At 36.8% G+C, this 20,512-nt stretch overlaps 1 long non-coding RNA gene across 1 annotated transcript; it reads left to right on the top strand.

The window, feature by feature from the left end:
• The first annotated feature begins 3,849 nt into the window (after window positions 1–3,849).
• Window positions 3,850–19,659, top strand: LOC128643444 (uncharacterized). The gene is made up of 3 exons (XR_008399819.1): window positions 3,850–3,909; window positions 17,716–17,765; window positions 19,598–19,659. It is a non-coding gene; the product is annotated as an uncharacterized LOC128643444 (long non-coding RNA).
• The last annotated feature ends 853 nt before the right edge of the window (window positions 19,660–20,512 follow it).

Genomic DNA, 20,512 nt, shown 5'->3' with positions numbered 1-20,512 from the left:
CAGATACACAGACACTACATAGTATACACTTATACATGCAGACAAACACACACTACATAGCATACACTTATACATGCAGATACACAGACACTACATAGTATACACTTATACATGCAGACAAACACACACTACATAGCATACACTTATACATGCAGACACACACACACACTACAGAGCATACACTTATACATGCAGCATACACTTATACATGCAGATACACACACACATTACATAGCATACACTTATACATGCAGCATACACTTATACATGCAGATACACAGACACTACATAGTATACACTTATACATGCAGACAAACACACACTACATAGCATACACTTATACATGCAGACACACACACACTACATAGCATACACTTATACATGCAGACAAACACACACTACATAGCATACACTTATACATGCAGATACACACACACATTACATAGCATACACTTATACATGCAGCATACACTTATACATGCAGATACACAGACACTACATAGTATACACTTATACATGCAGACAAACACACACTACATAGCATACACTTATACATGCAGATTCACACACTACATAGCATACACTTATACATGCAGATACACACTTATACATGCAGATACACACACACACACTACATAGCATACACTTATACATGCAGATACACACACACTACATAGTATACACTTATACATGCAGACAAACACACACTTCATAGCATACACTTATACATGCAGATACACAGACACTACATAGTATACACTTATACATGCAGACAAACACACACTACATAGCATACACTTATACATGCAGATACACACACACTACATAGTATACACTTATACATGCAGATACACACACACTACATAGCATACACTTATACATGCAGATACACACACACTACATAGTATACACTTATACATGCAGATACACACACACATTACATAGCATACACTTATACATGCAGCATACACTTATACATGCAGATACACAGACACTACATAGTATACACTTATACATGCAGACAAACACACACTACATAGCATACACTTATACATGCAGATACACAGACACTACATAGTATACACTTATACATGCAGACAAACACACACTACATAGCATACACTTATACATGCAGATACACACACACTACATAGTATACACTTATACATGCAGATACACACACACTACATAGCATACACTTACACATGCAGATACACACACTACATAGCATACACTTACACATGCAGCATACACTTATACATGCAGATACACAGACACTACATAGTATACACTTAAACATGCAGACAAACACACACTACATAGCATACACTTATACATGCAGACACACACACACTACATAGCATACACTTATACATGCAGACAAACACACACTACATAGCATACACTTATACATGCAGATACACACACACATTACATAGCATACACTTATACATGCAGCATACACTTATACATGCAGATACACAGACACTACATAGTATACACTTATACATGCAGACAAACACACACTACATAGCATACACTTATACATGCAGATTCACACACTACATAGCATACACTTATACATGCAGATACACACTTATACATGCAGATACACACACACACTACATAGCATACACTTATACATGCAGATACACACACACTACATAGTATACACTTATACATGCAGACAAACACACACTACATAGCATACACTTATACATGCAGATACACAGACACTACATAGTATACACTTATACATGCAGACAAACACACACTACATAGCATACACTTATACATGCAGATACACACACACTACATAGTATACACTTATACATGCAGATACACACACACTACATAGCATACACTTATACATGCAGATACACACACACTACATAGTATACACTTATACATGCAGATACACACACACATTACATAGCATACACTTATACATGCAGCATACACTTATACATGCAGATACACAGACACTACATAGTATACACTTATACATGCAGACAAACACACACTACATAGCATACACTTATACATGCAGATACACAGACACTACATAGTATACACTTATACATGCAGACAAACACACACTACATAGCATACACTTATACATGCAGATACACACACACTACATAGTATACACTTATACATGCAGATACACACACACTACATAGCATACACTTACACATGCAGATACACACACTACATAGTATACACTTATACATGCAGACAAACACACACTACATAGCATACACTTATACATGCAGATACACACACACTACATAGTATACACTTATACATGCAGATACACACACACTACATAGCATACACTTATACAGGCAGATACACACACACTACATAGTATACACTTATACATGCAGACACACACACACTACAGAGCATACACTTATACATGCAGGTACACACTTATACATGCAGATACACATACACACACTACATAGCTTACATTTATACATGCAGACACACACACACTACATAGCATTAACTTATACATACAGATACACACACACAGTTATGGATACAGATAGACACACGCACTACATTCATTGTATGGGGTCCTGGGGTTGGCAAGCACATTAGCTGGCAGTCTGCAGCTGCCACTGTTCGTTACCCTGGTATTAGCACTGCTCACTGTATAAAACTGAAGGCATGCTAGTATTATCATTAGGGGTTAGACATCATCACTACCAGAGGTAGGTTAGAGAGGTCACCATTACCCATGGTCAGAGTGTATACAGCCTTCTTACTCCTGCTTAACCCACACACCATTCCTTTTCTACAGGGAATCTAACAGGTATCTAACCCTGTGAGAGCAAAGCCAGCTGCTTCTGAGTATGGGCCCAACAGAATTTAAAAAAAAAAAAATTTTTTTTTTTTATGCCTGGGGCAAATCGGGACAGATGGCTAGCAACCCGGGACAGGGAGACAGACCCCTAAAATCCGAAAATCGGGACAGTTGGGGGGTATGATTTGATATCCACACAGAAATGAGGGGCCCACAGGATTTTAACCCTTTTAAAATACTACTTATTCAGAAAAGGTAAAATATATGAAGTGGCAAGGTTGTCACCAATTTGTTTGCCATAAAGAGCATTGGGTCAGGCTGACAACATGTCTGTCCTATGAAGGGTTCATGCCTTGTATATTCCACACATAAATGAATAAAGGATTTTAACCCTTTCAAATTACCAGTTATTTTTTCAGAAAAGGTAAAATATATGAAATGGTAAGCTTGGCACAAGTTTGTTTGCTATAAAAATCATTGGGCCAGGCTAAAAACATGCTTATCCTATGAAGGGCTTCACGTTGTGTATGTATCCACACAAAAATTAGTGGCCCAAAGGATTTTAACCCTTTTAAAATACCAGTTACTTATTCAGAAAAGGTAAAATGTATGAAGTGGCAAGGATGGCACCAGATTGTTTCCCTTAAAAAGCATTGGGTCAGGCTGAAAATATGTCTATTCTATAAATGGGAAATTGTAATCAGTTACAGAAAAAGAATCTGACTGAATAAGAAGCCAACTTCAGGTTACCTTATGAATGAGTGAACATTAAAACAAGAAAGCAGCAAAATGTTTAGTTTTCAGAATGATTGTCTATATGTTGTTTGTTACATTAAAGTTAATTTAAATAATAATAAAAAAACTTCGAGTGGAGGTCACGTTTCCTATCTAGAGTGGAGCTCCAGTCTGCAGCTAGACTCCTTTCCTTTGGAAGTGCTTGGCTTCGGCTGTTCCCATGGCGATGGCCAACGTCTACAGCAAAAATCTGATTGGTGAGCGGTATTCACGTCTAATTATTGCATCCACTGATTGGACTACAATTGTGTCTAGCACAGGAAACAAAACTTTAAGTGGAAAGCAGAGGGTGAACACAGGTGAGTATTACATGGTTCTGATTTTGTGAGAAGCTGTAGATTTATATTATCACAAGAACTGATGACGTTTTGTGTTAATTGATTATACAGAAAGCATAGTATGCATACAAAGGCCGACATACGTCTATGTTATGTATACAGGGGAGAACCGTGCGCATAACTGTGTATAGGCGTCAGCTGTGTTGTGTAGATAGCTATTTGTGCATTGTATGTCCGCTTTTTACACGTGTATGTACTTATCTATACGGCTAGGTGTGTGTACAAGAGTTGGCTGTACGGATAAGTCTGCGAGTTTATTGCAGTCAGCTGTACAAATTGGTTGGTGTGTGTATACTGCAGTTAGCTGTACGAATTGGTAGGTGTGTGTATACTGCAGTTAACTGTACAGATTGGTAGGTTTGTGTGTATACAGATTGGTAGGCGTGTGTGTGTATATACTGCAGTTAGCTGTACGAATTGGTAGGTGTGTGTATAATGCAGTTATCTGTACGAATTGGTAGGTGTGTGTATACTGCAGTTAGCTGTACAGATTGGTAGGTTTGTGTGTATACAGATTGGTAGGCGTGTGTGTGTGTGTATACTGCAGTTAGCTGTACAGATTGGTAGGCGTGTGTGTATACTGCAGTTAGCTGTACAGATTGGTAGGCGTGTGTATACTGCAGTTAGCTGTACAGATTGGTAGGCGTGTGTGTGTATACTGCAGTTACTACAAACAGAAATAGGTAAAACCCAAATTAGCAGCGCTTCTCTGTAACAGGCTAATTTATGTATATAGTCTAGATGGGAGTTGCCTGGTAAATTAAGCAATATACATTGAGGTATATCAGTTGAAATATAGTTTATAACAAGTTGCAATAAATATTGGGACAGAGTAATGGTCCTATATAAAAAACAACAAAAAATTAAAATTTACAATTTGCTGTTATTGCAAAAACTCAAATATCTATTCGTAGGAGAAGATAACAATACTTCCCAATAGTGTTGTGAATGGTGGGTGCCGCTCCAAGTGATGACACAGGGCTGCGGTCCTGGTCTTAGGAAATGGCTGGAAAACAAAATAAAACACAGAGCGCAGAGTGGGTTGCGCTCTGTGTTTTATTTTGTATACTGCAGTTAGCTGTACAGATTGGTAGGTTTGTGTGTGTGTATACTGCAGTTAACTGTACAGATTGGTAGGTTTGTGTGTGTGTATACTGCAGTTAACTGTACAGATTGGTAGGCGTGTGTGTGTATACTGCAGTTAGCTGTACAGATTGGTAGGCGTGTGTGTGTATACTGCAGTTAGCTGTACAGATTGGTAGGCGTGTGTGTGTATACTGCAGTTAGCTGTACAGATTGGTAGGCGTGTGTGTGTATACTTCAGTTAGCTGTACAGATTGGTAGGCGTGTGTGTGTGTATACTGCAGTTAACTGTACAGATTGGAAGGCGTGTGTGTGTATACTGCAGTTAACTGTACAGATTGGTAGGTGTGGGTGTGTGTATATTGCAGTTAGCTGTACAGATTGGTAGGCGTGTGTGTGTATACTGCAGTTAGCTGTACAGATTGGTAGGCGTGTGTGTATATTGCAGTTAACTGTACAGATTGGTAGGCGTGTGTGTGTATACTGCAGTTAACTGTACAGATTGGTAGGCGTGTGTGTGTATACTGCAGTTAGCTGTACAGATTGGTAGGTGTGGGTGTGTGTATACTGCAGTTAACTGTACAGATTGGTAGGCATGTGTGTGTATACTGCAGTTAGCTGTACAGATTGGTAGGCATGTGTGTGTATACTGCAGTTAGCTGTACAGATTGGTAGGCGTGTGTGTGTATACTGCAGTTAGCTGTACAGATTGGTAGGCGTGTGTGTGTATACTGCAGTTAGCTGTACAGATTGGTAGGCGTGTGTGTGTATACTGCAGTTAGCTGTACAGATTGGTAGGCGTGTGTGTGTGTATACTGCAGTTAACTGTACAGATTGGAAGGCGTGTGTGTGTATACTGCAGTTAGCTGTACAGATTGGTAGGTGTGGGTGTGTGTATATTGCAGTTAGCTGTACAGATTGGTAGGCGTGTGTGTGTATACTGCAGTTAGCTGTACAGATTGGTAGGCGTGTGTGTGTATACTGCAGTTAACTGTACAGATTGGTAGGCGTGTGTGTGTATACTGCAGTTAACTGTACAGATTGGTAGGCGTGTGTGTATACCGCAGTTAATTGTACAGATTGGTAGGCATGTGTGTAGGCGTGTGTGTGTATATTGCAGTTAGCTGTACAGATTGGTAGGCGTGTGTGTGTATACTGCAGTTAGCTGTACAGATTGGTAGGCGTGTGTGTATATTGCAGTTAACTGTACAGATTGGTAGGCGTGTGTGTGTATACTGCAGTTAACTGTACAGATTGGAAGGTGTGTGTGTGTATATTGCAGTTAACAGTACAGATTGGTAGGTTTGTGTGTGTGTATACTGCAGTTAACTGTACAGATTGGTAGGCGTGTGTGTGTGTATACTGCAGTTAACTGTACAGATTGGTAGGCGTGTGTGTATACTGCAGTTAACTGTACAGATTGGTAGGCGTGTGTGTGTATACTGCAGTTAGCTGTACAGATTGGTAGGCGTGTGTGTATACTGCAGTTAGCTGTACAGATTGGTAGGCGTGTGTGTATACTGCAGTTAGCTGTACAGATTGGTAGGCGTGTGTGTATACTGCAGTTAGCTGTACAGATTGGTAGGCGTGTGTATACTGCAGTTAGCTGTACAGATTGGTAGGCGTGTGTGTGTATACTGCAGTTAGCTGTACAGATTGGTAGGCGTGTGTGTGTATACTGCAGTTAGCTGTACAGATTGGTAGGCGTGTGTGTGTATACTGCAGTTAGCTGTACAGATTGGTAGGTGTGGGTGTGTATACTGCAGTTAGCTGTACAGATTGGTAGGCGTGTGTGTGTACTGCAGTTAGCTGTACAGATTGGTAGGCGTGTGTGTGTATACTGCAGTTAGCTGTACAGATTGGTAGGCGTGTGTGTGTATACTGCAGTTAGCTGTACAGATTGGTAGGCGTGTGTGTGTATACTGCAGTTAACTGTACAGATTGGTAGGCGTGTGTGTGTATACTGCAGTTAGCTGTACAGATTGGTAGGCGTGTGTGTGTGTACTGCAGTTAGCTGTACAGATTGGTAGGCGTGTGTGTGTATACTGCAGTTAACTGTACAGATTGGTAGGCGTGTGTGTGTATACTGCAGTTAGCTGTACAGATTGGTAGGTGTGGGTGTGTGTATACTGCAGTTAGCTGTACAGATTGGTAGGCGTGTGTGTGTATACTGCAGTTAACTGTACAGATTGGTAGGCGTGTGTGTGTACTGCAGTTAGCTGTACAGATTGGTAGGCGTGTGTGTGTATACTGCAGTTAGCTGTACAGATTGGTAGGCGTGTGTGTGTGTATACTGCAGTTAACTGTACAGATTGGTAGGCGTGTGTGTGTATACTGCAGTTAGCTGTACAGATTGGTAGGCGTGGGTGTGTGTACTGCAGTTAGCTGTACAGATTGGTAGGCGTGTGTGTGTATACTGCAGTTAACTGTACAGATTGGTAGGCGTGTGTGTGTATACTGCAGTTAGCTGTACAGATTGGTAGGTGTGGGTGTGTGTATACTGCAGTTAGCTGTACAGATTGGTAGGCGTGTGTGTGTATACTGCAGTTAACTGTACAGATTGGTAGGCGTGTGTGTGTACTGCAGTTAGCTGTACAGATTGGTAGGCGTGGGTGTGTGTACTGCAGTTAGCTGTACAGATTGGTAGGCGTGTGTGTGTATACTGCAGTTAACTGTACAGATTGGTAGGCGTGTGTGTGTATACTGCAGTTAGCTGTACAGATTGGTAGGTGTGGGTGTGTGTATACTGCAGTTAGCTGTACAGATTGGTAGGCGTGTGTGTGTATACTGCAGTTAACTGTACAGATTGGTAGGCGTGGGTGTGTATACTGCAGTTAGCTGTACAGATTGGTAGGCGTGTGTGTATATTGCAGTTAGCTGTACAGATTGGTAGGCGTGTGTGTGTATACTGCAGTTAGCTGTACAGATTGGTAGGCGTGGGTGTGTATACTGCAGTTAGCTGTACAGATTGGTAGGCGTGGGTGTGTATACTGCAGTTAGCTGTACAGATTGGTAGGCGTGGGTGTGTATACTGCAGTTAGCTGTACAGATTAGTAGGCGTGTGTGTGTATACTGCAGTTAGCTGTACAGATTGGTAGGCGTGTGTGTGTATACTGCAGTTAGCTGTACAGATTGGTAGGCGTGTGTGTGTGTATACTGCAGTTAAAATTGGTCACCTTACTTTTGTGCCGCCAATAGCAGCGTTTCAATATGGTTACTGTTAAAAAATGCCCATAGACAATAATGCAGGTGTATCTTATAAAGATATTAAATATCTGTCAATTAAGCCTCATGGATGTGTTCAAGTTTATACTTAATATTACTGACACTGTCCCAAGTGTGTTTTATTCTTCCTTACTCTCACTTTCCCAAATTAGTTTTTCTTTTATGATATACTATAAGAAATCCTTTGAGGTGGCAAATCTCCTCAATGGCTTCTTTTCACTGCCGTTCCATCTCCTATTTATAATTGGATACTTGTATAGCGCACAAACTCAAACGGCTTGCGGCACTGATAACAGGCATTATTATTACCCATTTTACCGACTTTGGAATGATGAAAGGCTGAGTGGACTTTGCCGGGATCTAACCTGCAACCCTTGGGTTGCCACAGATCTCTGTAACAGTGCATTAGCATGATGAGCTATTTGTCCGGCTTTATGGAGATGATCTATACCCACTCTCCTCTGTCAGATCCTTAGCTGTCTTCAGCTCCAATAGTTTTTACTGGCAGTAGACAGAATGGATTTTTCAGCACTTTTCTTGCCTCTTATATATCATCTGATTGGGAAAGGGCTTCCTTCGGTTAAATTATGTCCCGTACTAACACCGGGTAAGAGGGGGCAGAACCTTTAACACAGTATAAGTTTCTTAGCTGAGACTTGTGCACTTGATGTTTACTCTGTTGAATCAACAGTCAAATTCTATACAATGTTCTCACATAGGTTTAAGGGACACTCAAGTCAAAATAAACTTTCATGATTCAAAAAGAGCATGCAGTTTTTAAACACTTTCCAATTTACTTTCATCATCAATTTTGGCACAGTCTTTTTATATTCTCACTTTCTGGGGAACAAGATCCTACTGAGCACATGTCAGAAAAAAAATCTACTTCTTTGAAATTCAGAGTAGGTGCTATTGCCTTGTCTTTTTAGCATGCATTTGTTCATTATGCAATTCTACTGCATTGAGTGGTCCTTTAAAGTTCTTGAATATCTGTAGTCCCAACCGGATTAATAATCTTTGTTAACACGCTTGAGTCTTTCAAATCAATAACAGCAGCACTTTTGCATCAACACGTTTCAACTGATTACAGTCTTTTTCAAGATACTGCTCTAACTTCTGTTTTAGTCCTTTGTAAAAGGAGGTTTTAACTTTTGTTTTTGTACTGAACTGACAAGCAGGGCAAGAATGACAAGAATGACAAGGAAAAATCCTCGTATTCATTTCTTCTCAGTCTATTTGAATCATATTCCAGCTTCTTTTGTGTTTTAACTCAGTTGGTGCCAATATATTAATATTTTTTGCAAACTATTTGTGGTTTCTCATTAAGGGCATCACCAATTATAGGGTCCATTTTTTTTAAATGTTCCAGTGTTTATCAAGTATTAAGTATTAATGATTTTGTGTTGGGCATTGTGCGCAGAGATAAAAGGTGTAAGCAGTTTCTTCTCTCTGTTTACTATTCTCCTTTTTATTCCCATTTAGAACATTCTAACTCATCATTCTCACTTCATTTTTAACCATTTTTAATTCCATTTCTCTCATACCCCCTTTCTAGAAATCTATTTTTCAAAATTTGAGCCTGTGTATCAAAATCATTAAAGGGATAGAAAGGTCAAAAATGAAATGTGCATGGGTGTATTTTTAGTTTGAAATATAAGCATGCATTATAATTTAATTAGCAAAAATGCTTCTAATAAACGTTATTACTGTTTTTCAGCGGCATACGCACATATCCTGTGAGGGCCTGATCACCAGTATTCTAACACTACACCTTCTCACATAGTCAGCAGTGGCTTAAATGACACAAATTATGTCTTCAAAAGCCATACACACCACTGCCAGCTCTGAGCAGACATGGTGTTTGAATACTGGTGCACAGCCCTCGCAAGATACGTGTGTATGCCGCTGTAATACATTTTACTAGAAGCACTTTTGTTAATGGAAGTATATTGCAAACATGTTCATATTTCAAATTGAAATGCACATTTCAGTTTTGACCTTTCTATCCTTTTAATATCTGAACAATTATTTTTAATTCTAAGAAACTATCTCTTGGGATATTTAATTTCCACCATATATATTGACAACTTTAGGCATAGATATAATTATTGGCATCTATGTTTTTAAAGGATTTTTTTTGTGACAATTTCTTTATATATATATATATATATATACTTTTATTTTCATACTGGCAGACTTTCTGCCAGTACTTAAGATGACGGTGACAATTGTAAGGTGGGGGAGGGAATAGGGCTGTTTGAGGGGGATCAGGGAGGGATCAGGGGGTGGGATGTGTAAGGTGGGAGGCTGATCTCTACACTAAAGCTAAAATTAACCCTGCAAGCTACCTAATTAACCCCTTCACTGCTGGGCATAATACACGTTTGGTGCTAAATTTATATGTAAAATTTAAACCTACAGTATTTGAATTCAGGTTGTCAATAAAAAAAAATAGAAGTTTTAATTCCCCTCTCCAAATGAAAAACATGTCATCTATATAGCGTCTGTATAGTAGAGTTTTGCCTCCCAGTATGACCCAAAGATGAATTTGTCTCCGAAGTACCCCATATAGAGGTTCGCATAACGGGGGGGGGGGAACCTTGTAACCATGGTAGTCCCTCTTTTTTTTAAATACATTTTTCCTTTAAAGAATTATTCCTAAGAATAAAATCAATGGATTGTAGTAAAAAACTTGCTTGAATATTAGACATATATTTATCTTTCTCTAAATAATAGAAGCTTGCCTCCAAGCCTAATGTGTGCTCAATAACAGTATATAATGAAGAGACATCACAGCTCACTAAAGTGTATTCTTAAAGGGGCATGAACCCCATATTTTTTCTCTCATGATTTAGATAGAGCATGCAATTGTAAACAACTTTCTAATTTAATTCTATTATCTAATATGCTTCATTATTTTTATATCCTTTGCTGAAAACCATATCTAGATAGGCTCAGTAGCTGCTGATTGGTGGCTGTAGATAGATGCCTCATGTGATTGGCTCTCCCATGTGCATTGCTATTTCTTCAACAAAGGATATCTTTAGAATGCAGCAAATTAGATACAAGAAGTAAATTGAAAAGTTGTTTAAATTGTTATCCTTTATCTGAATCACAAAAGTACATTTTTGGGTGTAATGTCCCTTTTTAATAATTAAGTAGAATCTTTCAGATAGGCTGGCAATTCTGCCACACATACTGTATGGTTAAAGATACAAATCTACATATTGTGATAGATTTGAATTAACAGAGTTAATTCCTGATGTTATTCAACACCCAGGTGAATTTATAAGATTTTTTGTATATTTTAGGTGAGTATTTAAACACCGGAGTTCTAGGGTGTTCTATTACCAAAAATTAAATTATTTTTTGTGATATTAAACCTGTTCTTCCAGCATCATTTAGGAATTTTATTAATTTCTGTTTTTGTTTCAGTTTTGGATTGGATTTTAGGACCTTATAAGTATCCTTATCTCCTAACAATCGATCTGCCTCTTTTAGATAGTCATTGGTATCCCTCCATCTTTGTCCACAGATTTTATTGTCAAATTTTTATTCAAACTTAATTCCTTAAGAACTTCATTCTCACGTTTAGTCGGATTATATTCTATTTTAAAATAAGTTTTAGCATTTACTAGGTCTTTCTTAACCAATTGTTTAAATAATTCTATGTGAGTTCCTTTTTTTTGTAGTGGGAAAAAATTGGACTTTGGTTTAAATTCTTTAAGATGGAAACAATTCTTTGAATTAGAAATATATCTAGGAATTTTTTATAAAATATCTTTTCAACGTAAGTTTTCGCATAAACTGATTTATATTGATTAAAGTTTTAAATGTATTCATTTTATTAGTTGGCGCGAAACCTTACTCCTTTATGTAGTACCTGTAGTAAATTATTTAGTTCTTTACTACTTAAAGGGACAGTATACACTCATTTTCATATAACTGCATGTAATGACACTACTATAAACAATAAGATGCACAGATACTGATATAAAAATCCAGTATAAAACTGTTTAAAAACTTACTTAGAAAATGTTTATACATCTTAAAAAAGAAATGAAAACTTGGTCTACTTACAAAGTATCTTTTTATGGTAAAATAGTAATCACAAAAATGATAATATTACCAAAGCTGCTCTATCTCTTCAGAGCATTGCCTATTGCTGTTCCCCAAGAGTATTTACTTGATATGCAGAGAAACATGTTAAGATTTGTTTGGGTTAATAAAAAGGCTAGAATCAATAAGAAAACATTGCTCCACGGTAAAGACCGAGGAGGTCTGGGAGTACCAGATCTACAAAAGTACTTTTGGGCTGCCAGACTAGCACAAACTTCGCTCTGGAATACTAGAGGGAACGACATAAAGTGGGTAAAATTAGAAAGTGACATGATACAATTATACCCAATCTATCAGATTTTGTGGACACCTAAACGAGATAGACCATTGAATTGGTCCAATTACCTCTCCATAGCACATTCTATTAGAATATGGGACACACTACAAGGAAAATACAAACTACATACAACTAGCTCTTTAGCAACACCGTTAAATTTGCCATTTGTTCAGGTTCCAAAAGCAGTAAGCAACATATGGGCTAACAAAGGACTATACCGAATAGCTGATATTATGAAGAACTCCACATTCATATCATTTGAGGAATATAATTCTATCCTACCGATATTGCCGGGCTCCTGGCTCCACTATATGCAACTGAAATCTAGAATTAAGGAAATAGGTAGACCACCTTCACACTCAGCACATTCCCCCTTTGAAAAGATATGCATATCTGCAACTAGAACTAAAGGAGCTATATCGATTTTATATAACCTATTAAATAACAATAGCACAGCAGACAAACTACATTTTATGGTAAAATGGGAAGGGGAAGGACAGTTTGTAAAAGAGCCTTCAGAATGGTCTGAAATCCTAAAAAAAGGACAGGCGTGTTCTATTAGTGCCAATCTGAAAGAAAATTACATTAAAGTAGCGTATAGGTGGTACCTACATCCTAGCAGAATACAGTGGACAGACAAAACCCCTAAGTCTTGCTACAGAGGCTGCGGAGAGGTTGGGTCTTACACACATATGTGGTGGTCTTGTGTGGAGGCGCAGAAAATTTGGTTACAAACCAATAACCTCCTATCTGACATATTAAATAGACAAATTACACTGAGTAGAGAACAGGCTTTGCTACACTTCCCGATTGAGGGTCTTACCAAAGCTAAATCAAAGTTGGTAGGAATGGTCTGCACAGCTGTCAAGACCTCAATAGCAAGGTTCTGGAAGTCTTCAGTACCTAGTTTTAATATCATAATAAATAAACTTAAATATTATTATCAAATGGCAGACATTTCTTCTACCCTACTTAACACCAGAACAGAGTTTCTCCAGATATGGGAGGACTGGATAGATACTCAACGAATGAGAAACAGACGTAGCATTCAGGTAATGGAGGACACAACAGAGAGTGCGGATACCCACTAGTGACATGGGCTCTCAACCTTTTATTTCCCCCTTCCTTAACTGGGAGATTCCCTTCTATTCTTCTTTCTACTTTTTCCTATTCCTTTCTGCTTTCTTTCTAATATCTATTTATGAAAAATTTGCAAACAAGAGGAAAAGTATAGCATCTTTTAATGTTTATTTCTTTAGATTGCTTTATCTGAGGTGATTTTTCTTTTTTTTTTTTGTCCTTGACGAATTATAATACGACAATAACATAAAACATTAAGCTTGAAATGGTGGACCTGTGTGATCTGCCATGACGTTACTGCATTCTTTGTATAATAAGAATTGTCCTGTTACATCTATATATATATCATAATTGTCATGGATTGTGTTACCTTTTTCTCAATAAAAAATGATTTCGTAAAAAAAAAAACTTACTTAGAAGCTGTCAGTTTGGCTCTGTTGAAAAGGTAGCTGGAAAGCCCACTGCAAGTGGCAAATAAGACACTCCCCCCCTCCCCCTTCTTTTGCATATGAAAAGACCCTTTACACAAACAGGAGCAAGCTGGAGTAGGTATACGTCAGTATTCTCATAAAACTTTGGGGCTTGGTTAGGAGTTTGAAAATCAGAGCAATGTTATTTAAAAATAAGTAAAACTATACATTAAACACATAAAACACTTTATGGGCTATATAAATAGATAATCTACAAAACATTTATGCAAAGAAAAAATGAGTGTATAATGTCCCTTTAAAGTGAAGTTGCCTTTATTGGCTACTTTCTGTGGGCTTTTTGCTTTTCCCTGTCATCTGCACCTTCTACATTTCTTTATCTGGTTTTCTTTTTGTTCTTTTGTAATTTCTCTGGTGTTCGTAATCTTTGTAATCCTTCCCCTAAAAAACCCCAAAAAACACACACTTGGGAGAGCTAAGTATAAGCTTGAAAACATCAATGAGACTTAAAGTGATGAGTAAATACAGCCTGGGCATTCTTTAAAACCTCAGAAGTATTTATATTGATATGATAGCGCTATTTAAAAAGTTCAATACTACCTGCAAGTAGTTATATCTCCACAGAATATATCGCTGTCAGTCTAATTATAAATACTTCCTTCATTAGTCATCTTTTTTTTTGTGTGTAATGTATTACTTAGTTAATCAATCATACATGTAGCCAGTTGGGTCGCTGAAGTGAATAGAAGCACTTATATGCGCATGCATTTAGTTGTGCAAAAGATTTTCATCTGTGCAGCCTCTTGAACTGTTTACTTGGATGAATATACATTTATGGACCACGCATGCGCATTTGCATTGGTTCTATCAGGGGCACATAACACCTATGATGCATAGAGAGGGTGGGGCCGCTCTATTTGTCCCTTGAATGCTGGGCTAAGTTTATAAGTGAACACAGGGAAGAATTAGAAATGACCATGTAGTGAGTGACTTAAAGTTAATTTTTATTAAGATTTCTTATTATTTAAAAAAAAAATGTTGAAGCGGTTGTGTTTTGATAGGGTCTTATATAAGTATTATACATTGGCAGTTGAGATATTGTTTACCATCACTTTAATTGACAGATATATAATATCTTTATGAGATACTTGCAATATTGTCTGTGGACATTTAACAGTAACCATAATGGAACACTTCTATTGGCTGCACAAAAATCATGTGACCAATGCACATCTGCAATGCTCCAGAGAGTTTAAGATTAGATTTGTTGATGTTAGATGAGTGCGCGCTATTAGAAAGTTTGTATATTCTATGCTTTTATAATTAAAATTTTGTGTGCTTATATTTATATTCAGTTTTATGAGCCCACTAAGATAATTTTATTTGTAGTACTTGTTATTTCTGTTTTATCAGGGGACAGAGTTAGTGGAGTTTGGCATGTCTCTACTTAAAGGGACACTGAACCCAATTTTTTTCTTTCGTGATTCAGATAGAGCATGCAATTTCAAACAACTTTCTAATTTACTCCTATTATCAATTTTTCTTCGTTCTCTTGCTATCTTTATTTGAAAAAGAAGACATCTAAGCTTTTTTCTTGGTTCAGAACTCTGGACAGCGCTTTTTATTGGTGGAATAATTTATCCAACAAATAAGTGTTACCCTGCGCAGGAAAAAGTTTAGAAACGCCAATAAGTCAAAAGAAAAAGGAGAAACCCCTATCTCCACAACAAACACAAAAAAAAAATATTAAAAATCTTGTTAAAAAAATAGAGCAAGATTTTCAGGGACCTTGGCGCTGCAACAAGTGCTGCTAAAATTGGTGATTGGATATAATATGAACTATGTCAAGATACATAAAGTTTAAAACTTTTAGCCTTAGTGAAAAGAGTCAACAGATATTTAAAAAGCAATAGTGAATTTATTACATACAATACTAAACAACTAATAAAGTGCTAATCAGCAACAAAATAATAATAAACAAGATAAATAAAATGGCAAAAATAACAATGTAGCATAAATTGCTAAATACAGTTAAAACAAATAACAGTGTAGCATAAATAAAAAATGCAATTGAAACAAATAGACCCTGAAATGATAAGTCAGAGTGGTGGAGTCCGGAATTGGAGTATTAAGAAATCCACATCCACAGCTGATTCCTTGAGAGCAAAATGGAGCTGGATCGACAAACGGATCCAAATCAAAACACAAGCAGAGAACCAAAATTTAGGTGTTCAATTTTACTTACACCGTATTTATTTCTCTGCAGTGGCGATGAATCCTCTTTGTGAGCTGCAGCGGAGCCGGATAATTATTTAATGCAGATACCAGTGTCAGATGAACCACTCCGCTCGAGATTCAAAACAGCACAGAAGCCGGTCTGTGATAGCCGTGTAACGTCTGGTGGGAGGAGCAACGCGTTTCAGCCTTGTCAGGGCCTTTGTCAAGCTTGACCGGGCTGAAATGCGTTGCTCCTCCCACCAGACATTACCTGACGTTACGTTACACGGCTTTCACAGACCGGCTTCTGTGCTGTTTTGAATCTCGAGCGGTGTGGTTCATCTGACACTGGTATCTGCATTAAATAATTATCCGGCTCCGCTGCAGCTCACAAAGAGGATTCATCGCCACTGCAGAGAAATAAATACGGTGTAAGTAAAATTGAACACCTAAATTTTGGTTCTCTGCTTGTGTTTTGATTTGGATCCGTTTGTCGTTCCAGCCCCTCAAGGAATCAGCTGTGGATGTGGATTTCTTAATACTCCAATTCCAGACTCCACCACTCTGACTTATCATCATTTCAGGGTCTATTTGTTTCAATTGCATTTTTTATTTATGCTACACTGTTATTTGGAATAATTTATCCACCAATCAGCAAGGACAACCCAGGTTGTTCACCAAAAATGGGCCGGCATTTAAACTTACATTCTTGCATTTCAAATAATGATACCAAGAGAATAAAGAAAATTTGATAATAGGAGTTAATTAGAAAGTTGCTTAAAATGTCATGCTCTATCTGAATCATTAAATAAAAAATGTGGGTTCAGCGTCCCTTTAATGTGTTCCAAATGACTTGTTCTACCTACTGCAGAGTAATAAGTGTTTGCAAAATTGTTCTTATAATGATTATTTTTGTACATTATTTTAAATAAATGGTTTGGCTCAGTAAAACCATCATCCTATGTTCTCACTGGCATGCCCATATAAATGCACTGAGCCTGCAGGTAAAGACCTGCTCATGTTCGCTTTTTCTAAACACACATCCTAATAGTTAGGTATTCAAAAGGTAATTATGGCTAGGGCTTCCAGTGAGCAAAACCAGCCATTTTAGATTTAAAAAAAAAAAAAAGTCTCCTACCTCCACTGGAAGATTAACTAATGCTATTCTCTCCTGTTTTATAGCATGTCTCTTTAATTTCTCTCTAATACATTGCTGTATACCAGAATTAATATAATGGTGGTTTTTTTTTTTTTTTTTTTTTTATTGGCTATATACGATCCTTTATACTATTTAACTTGGAGTAACTTTTATATAATCTGTAGTGTTTTTTTTTTCAGGTTTGACACAGTATGGATAACTTGGAAGATGAACTTTTTACACTATCAATGTAAGAAAATTGAATGTGGCATATTCTAAAATGTGTTTATAAAATATCCTGGCCTGTTTGATTACATACACTACACATAACACTCTTACAATGTATATTATACAAATTAAGTACAACATGCTGATATTTGTGGTTACTGTACCAATGTCAGTATGTGCATACATTTTAGCAAACATATGTTCATTTAATATGTGTACAAACATGCTTTACACCCTTAGAATGTTGTTGCGTAGTTTCATCCTTTAAAGAGATTTTGTTCAAAAGGGTCTCAGTGTAGCAAATATTTAAAGGGAAAGTATAGCCAAAATTAAACTTTCATGATTAACAATAGCATGCAATTTTAAAAAAAAATCCAGTTTGCTTCTGTTATCTAATTTGTATAATTTGCTTGGTATTGTGTTGAAAAACATAACAAGGTAGATTCAGGAGCAGCAATGCACTACTGGGAGCTAGCTGCTGATTGGTGGCTGCACATATATGCCTCTTGTGATTGGCTCACCCAATGTGATCTGGTAGCATTTGTTAGTGCATTGCTGCTCCTTCAACAAAGGATACCAAGAGAATGAAGCAAATGTCATAATAGAAGTAACACAAAGTTGTTTTGTTTGAAGTGTTATGCTCTATCTGAATCATTAAAGAAAAATGTTTGTTTTTGTCCCTTTTGAGGTTGTAATACAAGATTAGATTAGGAGGACAATATGTTGTTCTCGATGCTCAGGGCTCATTGTATATGATGTCAATGAGTCGTTGTGCAGACTGAAGGGGTTAAAGGAATAATAAAGTTACATTTACGGTTCACCAATAGAGCTTTGGGAGTTTTGCTTATCTGTGAGCTTCTGTCCCACAGGCCGTTACTCTAAATTTTAAAATCAAAATAAAGAGCTTTAACTTAACCTTTTTCATGAAATATATATATTATTTAAGATGTTTAAATGGTGCACTTTCATATGAATACATTTTTAGAGTGTAATGTCTCTTAAACAAACAGTAAAGTCAAAGGCTTTCTATCATGATTCAGATAAGGCAGTGTTCCTCAATAACCATGGTTACTGATCAGCTGATTATTTCACCTGTGCTCTAGTGAAGATATCCCGAAAATCTGGTCTGTTAGGGTTACTTGAGGACTGAAGTTGAGAAACACTGAGATAGCACAGGCAATTTTAAACAACTTTCCAATTGACTTCTGTTAACTAATTTATTGTATTCTCTTGGTATCCTGTGTTGTAAAACATACCTAGGTATGCTCAGCAGCAATGCACTACTTGGAGCTGTCGCTGTACATATGTCTCTTGCCGTTGTCTCACCTGATGTGTTCACCTAACTCCTGGTAGTATATTGGTGCTCCTTCAACAAAGGATTCCAAAAGAATGAAGCAAAATTGATCATAGATGTAAATTAGAAAGTTGTTTACAATATGCTCTATCTAAATTGTGAAAGAAAAATTGTGGGTTTCAATAACTTAAATATTTTTTGTAATAGGGCCTAAGGTAAACGTATGTATTGGCAGGTCTTGATCAAAACCTTTCCTAATATTAATGTTCTGAGAAACAATAAATCAGAGTTTTTTTTTTTTTTTTTTTTTTTTTATCGCCATAAAACATTATTGTACTATTCGAGGTAACTACCTTCCAATAATTGGTAAGAAAAGATAAAATAATTAAAATTTCCAGACAGGTTTAGCAGGTTTATAGTTTATTAAAAATATTTTAATAACGTAATAATAATTGTGAATATAGAAAACTTTTACTACATTAAAGTGTTCCTGTTTGTATATGACTGATAAAAACTAGTTCCATAATTTTTTTTTTTTAATTTTTTTTTATCATTTTTAGTTCTTCTCCTAAAGATGCTGAATTTGACTGTATAGTTGGACATCTGGAGGATATCATAATGGGTAAATATTTTGGAAAAAATTAGAATTCTTTAATATCAAATGCAAATTCATTGTTTGTAAATATTGTTTATTTGTGGAGAAAATGAAACTCATAAAATACTACATTTGTAGTTAAATTATATGAATTATAGTAACCAAGGCCGAAGAAATCAAAGAAGCCATCAATGCATTGTTTTTTTTGTTTTGTTTTTTTTTCTAAGAATTGTTATGGAATACACAGGGTGGAAATTGCATGTTTTAGAGTAGTGCCAGAAGTGCATGCATTAACCACCTTCTTACTGCACTGATGTGAGCGCAGGAGCTTGCAATGCTGTCAGTCAGGCTATGTTGCTAAACTAACCAAAGGTATGCTTTCTGTTAATGCTCCACAGAAGGAACTGATAATGTTTCTGTCTAACGGAATATGTTTATTCCCCCAATAAAAGTGTAAAGGTGACGTACTAGTGTAGAGGTTATATCAGGCTTTCAATATTTATTAGTGCTGGTTATCATAATTTAATTTCATTTGACTGATCTTAAAGGGATATGAAATCCCAAAATGTTATTTTGTGATTTAGACCGAAATACCATTTAAAAAAGTTTCCAATTTAATTTATCAAATTTCCCTTGTTCCAACTCTATTCTTTATTGAAGAGAGAGGTAGTTATGTGGTGCACTACATGGCAGGAAATAGTGCTGCCATTTAGTGCTCTGGCAAATGGATAACATTGTTAAAAAAAAACTGCTGCCATATAGTGCTCAATAAACGTGCATGCTCCTGAGCTTTTTTTAACAAAATATACCAAGAAAACAAAGCAAATGTGATAATAAAAGTAAATTAGAGAGTGGTTTTAAAAGTGTATGCTCTATCTGA

Source organism: Bombina bombina, unplaced genomic scaffold (genome assembly GCF_027579735.1).
Source record: "Bombina bombina isolate aBomBom1 unplaced genomic scaffold, aBomBom1.pri scaffold_2268, whole genome shotgun sequence".
NCBI lineage: Eukaryota > Metazoa > Chordata > Amphibia > Anura > Bombinatoridae > Bombina > Bombina bombina.
This window is presented reverse-complemented; position numbering and strand designations above follow the sequence as displayed.